At 39.6% G+C, this 9,309-nt stretch overlaps 1 pseudogene across 1 annotated transcript; it reads right to left on the bottom strand.

The window, feature by feature from the left end:
* Positions 1–3,221: 3,221 nt before the first annotated feature.
* Positions 3,222–7,520, bottom strand: LOC309835270 (3-hydroxyisobutyrate dehydrogenase, mitochondrial-like; annotated as a pseudogene). The gene is made up of 2 exons: positions 7,509–7,520; positions 3,222–4,257 (listed from the first exon to the last, which is right to left on the bottom strand). The product of its transcript is annotated as a 3-hydroxyisobutyrate dehydrogenase, mitochondrial-like (transcript).
* Positions 7,521–9,309: the final 1,789 nt, after the last annotated feature.

The following is a 9,309-nucleotide window of genomic DNA, read 5'->3' as shown; positions in this document are numbered from 1 at the left end:
GTGTGTGTTAATTTTCCAAAGTTGGGAATGGATCCTGCCTTTAGAAAATGCTCCTTGAAACATCACATTGAAAATCTTCTCTTTTACTCCTGATTGTAAACACTGTATGTGTTTTTAAGAAGACCAATAAAAAATATGGACTATGAAATTATTTTTCCAGTAGTGAAATTGTGGAGAATACAACTTGCATTTCTACTGTATTCCCGCAAAAAGAGGAAGTTCTTTTCCACAAAGACTCTCATCAATGTGAACTCTGGGAGAGAAGTATTTGTAGTTGTCTCATGCTTTGTGGTGAGAGACTCGCACTTTTTCCCCTGTCTCTATTGTGGGAAACAGGGCACACTTGGGACTGAGAATTCATGCTGTGGTAGGAAAACAAAGAAGCGAAAAATACCCTCATTAACACTGCTCTTTAACAAGTTCAGCGAATGGGCTTCAGGCATTCTAAACAGCAGCAATTAAAAAATAACTGTAAATTTCATACATTTCTTCCAGTAGGATGAAAAGCTGAGGTATGTTAACTTTAATTTTATGGTTTGGGGGAATGCAGAGTTCGATTACTCCCTGTCAAAGCAGAAATCAGCCTCTTACAGGGAATAAGTGCTAATTAAGAAAAACAGAGTAAGCATGTTATATTAAGTATATTTGTTTCTTTCCTGTGCACTTTGGCTGCACAAGCTCTAACCACAGTTTCCGGAGCGACCATCAATGCTCCCTAAGAATGCCAATGCAGTGTTCCGTCCAGTCAGTGGGGTTCAGAGACCAGTCAGAATGCTGATGCTTTCCACAAAAGAGCTGGGGCTAGGGAGGCAAATGCAATCAGGGAATATTATATCTGTCTTGTGTGCCTGCTACAAAACAGTGTCCTCTCAAGACTACTCTATCCCTTCTTTGCTTTATACGTGTATGTGTAAGTTTGTATATGTAAGCTTTACAAGTCTGTAATAAGAGAAAACTGAAAATGCCCAGGAAAAAGACAAAACTGCTTCAACAGAGAAAGGTCTCTCTGTTCCAGTTGAAGAGGATATAGAGTTAATAACTGGAAATATCTATCCCCTGAAACTGTATGAAACATGGATGCTTCCAAAATTCACTCAAGATCTCACTGACCAGGCTATAAGTAATTTTAATTATTATTTCTTATGATTATGGTAGATAAAAAGTCTCAGTAGCATGCTAAAAATCTTTAACACTTGTTTACTTTTTTGTTGATAGCTTTCCTCCTCCCAGGCTCCAGCCAACAGTAGCAGTAACAGATATCCAGATCTTAAGAGGATAGAAGTGCACTGAATATGGAAAGGAAGAACCAGTAATGGTTCCTATATATTCATAATGCAAATCAGCATCAAACTAAGGAATAAGCTTCCCCAAGGATAAGTTGACAGCAAACAGTTTCTCCTCTTAATGAATTGAGGAAACAACTTTGAAGTTATCCGTAGCCACCGCTTCTGAAGCAACCAATAGCTTTGTAACTATTAGTTTACTTGTATTAGATTAATTTATATTAGAGTTTATTTGATGCAATTGCTCACAAATTTTAAACAATTTTGTAGAGTAGTGTTCTGTATCTGTTTAAATGAAATGCTTTCCTAAGCTCAAGATCAGTGTTTTTATGTTGTGTAAATTATGAAATTACTGTGGAATATCTGGTAAACTTGATAGGAAACCCCAGATGTCAGCACTTTGCTGGGCAAGATTTAAAGTGGCCCACACCATTAACCCTCATCAGGAGAAGTATCAGTGGGCTAAGTCATAAGGGCATGCCCATCCATTACATTCACCCAGGATAATGTGAGAGAGAATCAAAGGGCAGTCAGACAGGGACCTCTATGCTCAGATTCCACTGCCAAGAAATGGCCTAAGTCAGCTCTTGTTGTTGAAGAAAATAACCCTTTAGGAATCAGATTGAATCCTATTTTAAGTTTTAGAGGAGGAAGGATACTATTTAAACATTGATGAAATGTGCCTCTTTTTTTTATCAGCATAGAAATTTATTTGAATTCAAAATAATATGGTTATATTTAGCATAGTGTAATAATTATCTAAAGCACATATCATCGTTGGCTCTGAAACAGTTCTAAAGATGTCATTCTTTTGAAGTCAAAAAATATGCAGTAGGGCTTCCCTGGTGGCGTAGTGATTGAGAGTCCGCCTGCCGATGCAGGGGACACGGGTTCGTGCCCTGGTCCGGGAAGATCCCACATGCTGCGGAGTGGCTGGGCCCGTGAGCCATGGCCGCTGAGCCTGCGCGTCCGGAGCCTGTGCTCTTGTGCTCTGCAACGGGAGAGGCCACAACAGTGAGAGGCTCGTGTACTGCAAAAAAAAAAAAAAAAAAAGTATGCAGTAAAAATGTACAAGGAAGCAAAAATATTTAAAAAAAAACAAGTTTTCTGAGTATCGGAAGTTGTTACAAGAGGGGCACAACAAGATAATGTAACAGAGTCCAAATTACATAACATGCAGCAGGAGTTCTCTTGCATTAACAACTCCTAGAAAATAAACCAGTAATCTCAATGCAAGAATATCACCCCTGGGTTAACAGGCCAAATTTTCTGAGGGACACAGGTAGTAATTCACTATACTTCCCCTTTCTCTAATACCTTTTCTCACACCAATTTCTTTTCTTTCCTCGAGGATAGATTTTATCCTGTTGAAAAAAATTTAGTTTTATTTGTAAAGTGTAGTAAATAATATCCTGATGGAAGTAGGCAGCGTTTTAGCTGAAGATGCTAGGAATCAAACTTCTGAAAAAGGCCAATCAGCTAGCTAGCTAGCAGTTACCATCAGTGGCTTGCAGAAAAAAAATTACGGATACTATGTTTGCTAAATAGATAAAAAGAATAAGCACTTTAAAATGGGTGAAAAATCCCAGGATTTACTGTGACCTAGACCAGAGGTCCCTAACCTTTTTGGAACCAGGGACCGGTTTCCTGGAAGCAAATTTTTCCAGGGAGTGGGGGCAGGTGTGTGAGGTTCAGGCGGTAATGTGAGCCATAGGGAGCGGCAGATGAAGCTTAGCTGGCTTGCTTGTGACTCACCTCCTGCTGTGCAGCCCGGTTTCTAAGAGGCTGAGGACTGGTACCCGTCCGAGGCCAAGGGGTTGGGGACCCCTGACCTAGACACTCAAAAGCAGACAGTTGACCTTTGATTAAGCCCATAAGCCCGTAAGGGGCTCCAAGACACAATTTGGTTTCAACAGTGTTCACAGCCAGAGGGCAAACTCAGAATGTCTCCTCCTCTCGCAGAAACTGGAACACGGATGAGAAGTCTTTTTTTGAGTAGTCCTTCACGCACATCATCCCTGTAGATCTGATGGGCTTGACTGCCCAGAAGGATTGGGCTCTTCGTGCTGATAGCAGAGCCTCATGCTAATCCCAGATCCTTAGCCATGAGTGTTGCTCCGAATCCGCTCTGATAGTAATTAGCTGAGGGAACGCCATCCATCACCCCAGGTACAGGATTATAAGTGTCACGTGACCAACATCGTCCTGAGCTCGTATTTAGGATTTTAGCCAAGAGTTTTGGGTCAAGCCCTAACCTGAGTCCCAGATTCATAGCTTCAGCAGTTCCAATCCTACTAATAGCTAACAGCAAGTTTTTGCAGATCTTCCAAGTCTGGCCAGTCCCAACAGCTCCACGATGCACCACATGGGAGCCCATGCACCACAGCAGCTCAACTCCTCCCATCCTAAATGTGAGGTTGCCAGACTGAGCCGTTCCCACACCACCAGAAACAGGGGCATCCGTGAAAACTGCTCCCATTTTCTCAACTTCTTTGACCAATTCTCTCAAAACCATAGGATCAACAGTACTGGAATCTATTAATAGTGAGTCTTCCTTCACTTTTTTGTGAATTCCATTTGCTCCAGAATAAGCTTCTAGTGCATTGATGCATTGTAATAATTCCGTCAGCTTTTTCGGCTACATCTGCTGCAGAAGACACTACCGGGTTCACCTGCATCTAGAAGCTCTGCACGCATCAGGGAACACATCATCAATAATGAGTGGCTAGCCATGTTTCATGAGATCTTTTGCCATTGGATTCCCCACGTTGCCTACTCCAATGAATCCAACTGGAGTCTTAGAAGCTATTGACCTAGAACACAACGCTGCAAGGCTGGCCACCTCCGGCTGCTGCGGACGACTCCTGTATCAGAGGCCGGAGGTGGCTCCACGGAGACGGGAGGAGGCTGTCACGCTGCCCCCGCCCCTCCTTCCCACGGTGACCTCCTCGACTCCCGGCTCACCCACTGGCTGCTATAGGGTGCATAGTGCGGAGGGCCGGCTCGGCTGTGGCGATTCTTAATACCTCTTTGTTACTGGATTACACATACAATTTCACCTAGTGAGCGATTTAACAGAAGGAATTTTTTTCTACGGCATTTTTGTGGCACAGCAGATAGAAGTGAGGTCACTATTTCTTTGAAAAACTGAATTAAAAATTTATAGAAAGTCATGATTCATTCTACAAACATGCTGAGTCAAAGAAACATGAAAATTGATGCAATGGAGGAAGAGTGCTAGACTTCCCTGATGCTCAACTGGGACCTTTCTTCTGGTGTCAGAACATGGTTGTGTAACTCCTTTAATCCCAGCAGATTTTCCAAAAGTTCCAGAATCTTCAGATTTTGGTAGCCCGTTTACTGCCTTTGCCCCCCCCCCCATGCCAAACCCTCACCCCACCCCGCACACATTTATTTTTTACCAGTTGTCCTCCAGGGTGTTTTTCTTTGTATAGTTACTGCAGCAGTTTGTTAGACTACTGACACCCAGTGCAAATGCCCCTCCCCCCCGTTTCCTCACCCTGTGTAGTTTTGTTCCACCTTGACCTGGGCTTGGTCACGTGACTTGCTTTGGCCCAATGGCATATCAAGAGCTGAAGCTTGGAGAGTACTTGTGCTTTAGGGCTCGTCCTCATGGAAACCTGACATGTTAGGAAGCCTGGCTAACCTAGTGGAGACTAGGCACAGGCCACAGCCAGCACCAATGGCCAGACATGTGAAAGCAACCAGCCCCAGTCCAGCAACCAGATGATGGCAGCCTCAGTAGTCACCTCAGGTGAAAGCAAGATAGATCCACCCAGGAGATCTCAGCCCATTCTGCTGATTCACAAATTGTGAGGAGATAAAGTGCCTGCTGTTTTCAACCACCAAGCTTAGGAGTAGTTCATCACACAGGAAGAGATATAACTGTCTTCACTGTTAGATTATCTTCCCACTTTATGCCATGTTTCCTCTCAAAGGACTGTTCCTTTATCCAAGATTCTAGAAAAGAAATAACAACTGATGAGGCTGATAGAGGCTTAACATTTTTTAAAAGTTTTATAAACTTTTAAAATAACTATGTTAATAAAATCAATATTTATTTTATCACAAAATTATTTTCTTCAGTTGCCTTAAGAAGTAATGCAGAATTGTACTAAGTTTATAAATTTGGAGGCTCTAAAAATGTGTTATTCCTTGGATTCAAGTCCTAGTGTAATTTATGTGGGCATTCACGTTTGCAAAATGATTCCAGGAAATTTGCGATTTCATTTTACAACTTTGGCCTAAGGAGTCTTATGATATTTTACCTGAGAAAAATAATACATTAATTCCACTTTCAGCTATTAAACCCATGGTTTCCTGTATTTTCTAAATTCCCTATCAGTAAAGAAGACTATGTATAGCGTACAAGGCTGTCATGATTAGGAGGAAGGTAGTACAGAAAGAACCCGTCAAATTAGGCATTGTCCAGTCATGTCAGTATACTAACGTGGGGAGCCACAGGCAGCTTGAAGCCTGGAAAAAAGACAGATACAATGTAATGATTATCCTAAGGATCGGGATAATGATTCCTATGATTTTGTTTTAAATAAGAATGGCAGAGGATTCTGGGGAAATGATGGTGGCTACAGAGAAGATTTTTATCCCTGAATATGCCACCTCTCCCCTAGATACACAATCCCCCCACCCCCAAAAAAGAAAGAAAAGCATCTAGGATAGCAAGACCAAAAACCCACAGACAACATCTTCAACAAGGTATACACATGAACTGCAACATACAGCCAGGTAGGAACAAATCAACAACAGGAAAAAGACCTACATAATCCCCTAGGCTGAAATGACATTAAATCTTATTTTGGCCATTGTAGTGTATTCTCCAGTCCTACTTGTTTTGTCTATAACTATCATAAAAAGGTGTGAGGAGATCTGCCAATATTAATGCCAGGATTCAAAATGAGTTCTCTGTAGCTTGCTTCCTTCAGGATCTTCTGCCCTCAGACCCATGTATTAACTTAATGCCTCAGATTATTGTATATGTCACCTCTTTCCAACTAGAAGACAAGCTCCTTTAAGGGCAATGACTAGTCTCATCAACATCGAATTTACCCCAACACCAGTGCTTTCAAAATGTGTGTTGCTTAGTATATGTTTGAAGTTATAGAAACAATTCTATTCTAACTAACTAATAATGATCCCAAGGTGTGTGGGAGGAAGACGAGGGAAGGACTCTCTCTCTCTTTCAGGAGAGCCAGAGGTTACTATGGCTCAAGGGCTCACTGAGATTGAAAAACTCACTGAGAACAGCGGCAGAAACCGGGAATGAACATTGCAGGTTCCACCTTGCAGCTGAGTGCAAGAACTTTGAAATGTTCTGAGGATGCCAAGTGTTCTGGGGTCTGTGAAACCTTGACACCTATCAAACCAAAGCACCATTCCAGAACTAATCCCCATACTCAACAAGGACAGGAAAGAGGAGGTCTGGGTAAATGGGAATAGGAGGGCCGAGGAGGAAGAGTTTAGAAATTTTAAGGTCATTTTTTAAATTATATCGTGAAAATAATAGAAGATAGTGAGCCCTGGAGTTCTGAAGCTAGAAATTATCTTCTGATCTATGTTTCCTTCCTAAAGTGGAAACTTATTTCATTTAAAAATGAGTGACAGAAGAGTATTCCATTCACATCCTGTAGAAAATCAGTGAGAAGAAAAAGAAAAAAGAAGGGTGAAAAGAAAGTTCCAGCAAATCCTGAAAGCGTGACAGAAAGACACGTTCACAGAACAAATGAAATTTATTGCCTGATATTGCGGAAAAAGTAAAAGAAATTTTAAAAGGAATAGAAACTTGTTTTAAGAAAAACATAAAAGAAATTAGAAAAATTCAGAAATGAAGTGATTGGAGAATAGGAAGTTTTGAAAAGGTGAAAGAATTCAGTAAGTAATTTGTTTTAAAAAAAAATCATGTCTCGAAAGAAGGTTAAACTAGAAGGAACACAAGTTTGAATAAACACAGTGGATAATGTCTCCTTGGAGAAATAGCTGATTTCAAATACAGCATGAGAAACGAACAAGATGTTCCTGTTACATCTTGTCGTACAAGAGAGCTGGGAAGACTTCAAAGACTACTGTGGTTGTGTGGAAAGGACTCAGGAGCCAACTTGAACAGGATCCGTGAACCTAAGAGGGGACAATCTCTGCATCGATATTTATAACAACCTCACTGAAAACAACAACAAAGAAAGAAAATACCTCATTCGTCATCTTCGGAAGCTACTTTGGAGTCAATCTCTCTCTCTTTTTTTATTCTTTTTTTGTAAAACTGGTAAATAAAATAAAAGAAGCATTTACTTTTCCTTTCCTAATTAAACTGTAACTCAGGGCAACCAAATAGTTGATGAAATAATATTCTAGCTAGTAAATGAATAATAATCTAATTAGTAGAATATCACCATTTGGTACCCTTAATAAATTAATGGATCTAGGCATTGATCATTAATGGCTGCAACATCACAGTAAGTTTATAGTTCCTTTTGGAATTAATCAATATTATCTATGAAGTAAACTTGCCAAAAAATCACACCTGAATTATGTCAGTGCTCTAGATCTATCTACCAACTGACAGTAAATACATGGGCCAAAGGAGCATAATAAATATATAAACATAAAGGGGATGCAATCAGCATAATCCAGACAGTTGGGAACCCTACTGGATGAACGCTTTGAATTCAATGACAAATACTTGCAAGAAAAATGAGCAAATTGAGTTCTTTTAAATCTATACTTTAAAAGAAAGTGTGTTTGGATCGGCAATCAAATAAATAATGGTTATTAAAATAAAAATACATTTATAGGACAATCAAGGAAACATGAACTGACTGGCTACTTGTTGATATTAAGGAATTATTATTATTTGGGGATGCGTGATAATGACATATTTGAGCTTAAAAAGGACAGTTCTTGCATTTTAGAAATATGTATACTGACGTTTTCACTGAGAAAAAAAGAAATCTGGAATTTGCTTTAAAATTGCTGGGGATTATGGTGGTAGTAGTAAGAGAGGGTATAGAGAAAATATATTGGCCTGCAATTGATATTTGATGAGAACAATTGATGAAAGTTTCTACTTCCTTCTTTTTACTTCTGTAGATGTTTGAAATTTTCCATACTAAAACATGTTTTATAAATGTAGATGGCTTGCAATTTGCTCTTCTGAGCTCTCAGAAGGCAAAAAGCCATTCTTAAATTAGGAGCTTTCTTCTCTAGCCAAGAATTCTAATGATAATTTTGTCCCAACTGGCCAGAGCACTCAGATTTCTCTGAGATCTGTTGGTGAAAAAAAAAAAAAAATCAGCACAAACAATAAAGAGGCTCTTTAGTCTTAGAAGAACGAAGAGTAAAGGCTGGTGCTAGGTCTAGGGCAATAGTGTAATATCAGTATAAGACAAAATATTAGTTTCTTCCAAAATCCACTTGTTACTACTGGGTATACTTTTGCAGCAAAATATCTTTTCTACATTGTCAGCATTAAAGTAAATTTACTATTTAGGTAGCATTTACATTATCATATACCCAAAGCCTAGAAATAATCCCCTAGGCTGAAATGACATTAAATCTTATTTTGGCCATTGTAGTGTATTCTCCAGTCCTACTTGCTTTGTCTATAACTGTCATAAAAAGGTGTGAGGAGATCTGCCAATATTAATGCCAGGATTCAAAATGAGTTCTCTGTAGCTTGCTTCCTTCAGGATCTTCTGCCCTCAGACCCATGTATTAACTTAATGCCTCAGATTATTGTATATGTCACCTCTTTCCAACTAGAAGACAAGCTCCTTTAAGGGCAGTGACTAGTCTCATCAACATCGAATTTACCCCAACACCAGTGCTTTCAAAATGTGTGTTGCTTAGTATATGTTTGAAGTTATAGAAACAATTCTATTCCAACTAATAATGATACTACTACTACTATTTCTACTACTACTGCTAATAAAATGTATGAAATAGAGTATAAATGGGAAAATAAAGGTAACACTGGAAACCCCAGACTATAAAA

Source organism: Grampus griseus (assembly GCF_964374135.1).
Source record: "Grampus griseus genome assembly, chromosome: 17".
Taxonomy (NCBI): domain Eukaryota; kingdom Metazoa; phylum Chordata; class Mammalia; order Artiodactyla; family Delphinidae; genus Grampus; species Grampus griseus.
The sequence above is the reverse complement of the archived record's forward strand: the minus strand, read 5'-3'. Positions and strand labels throughout refer to the sequence as shown.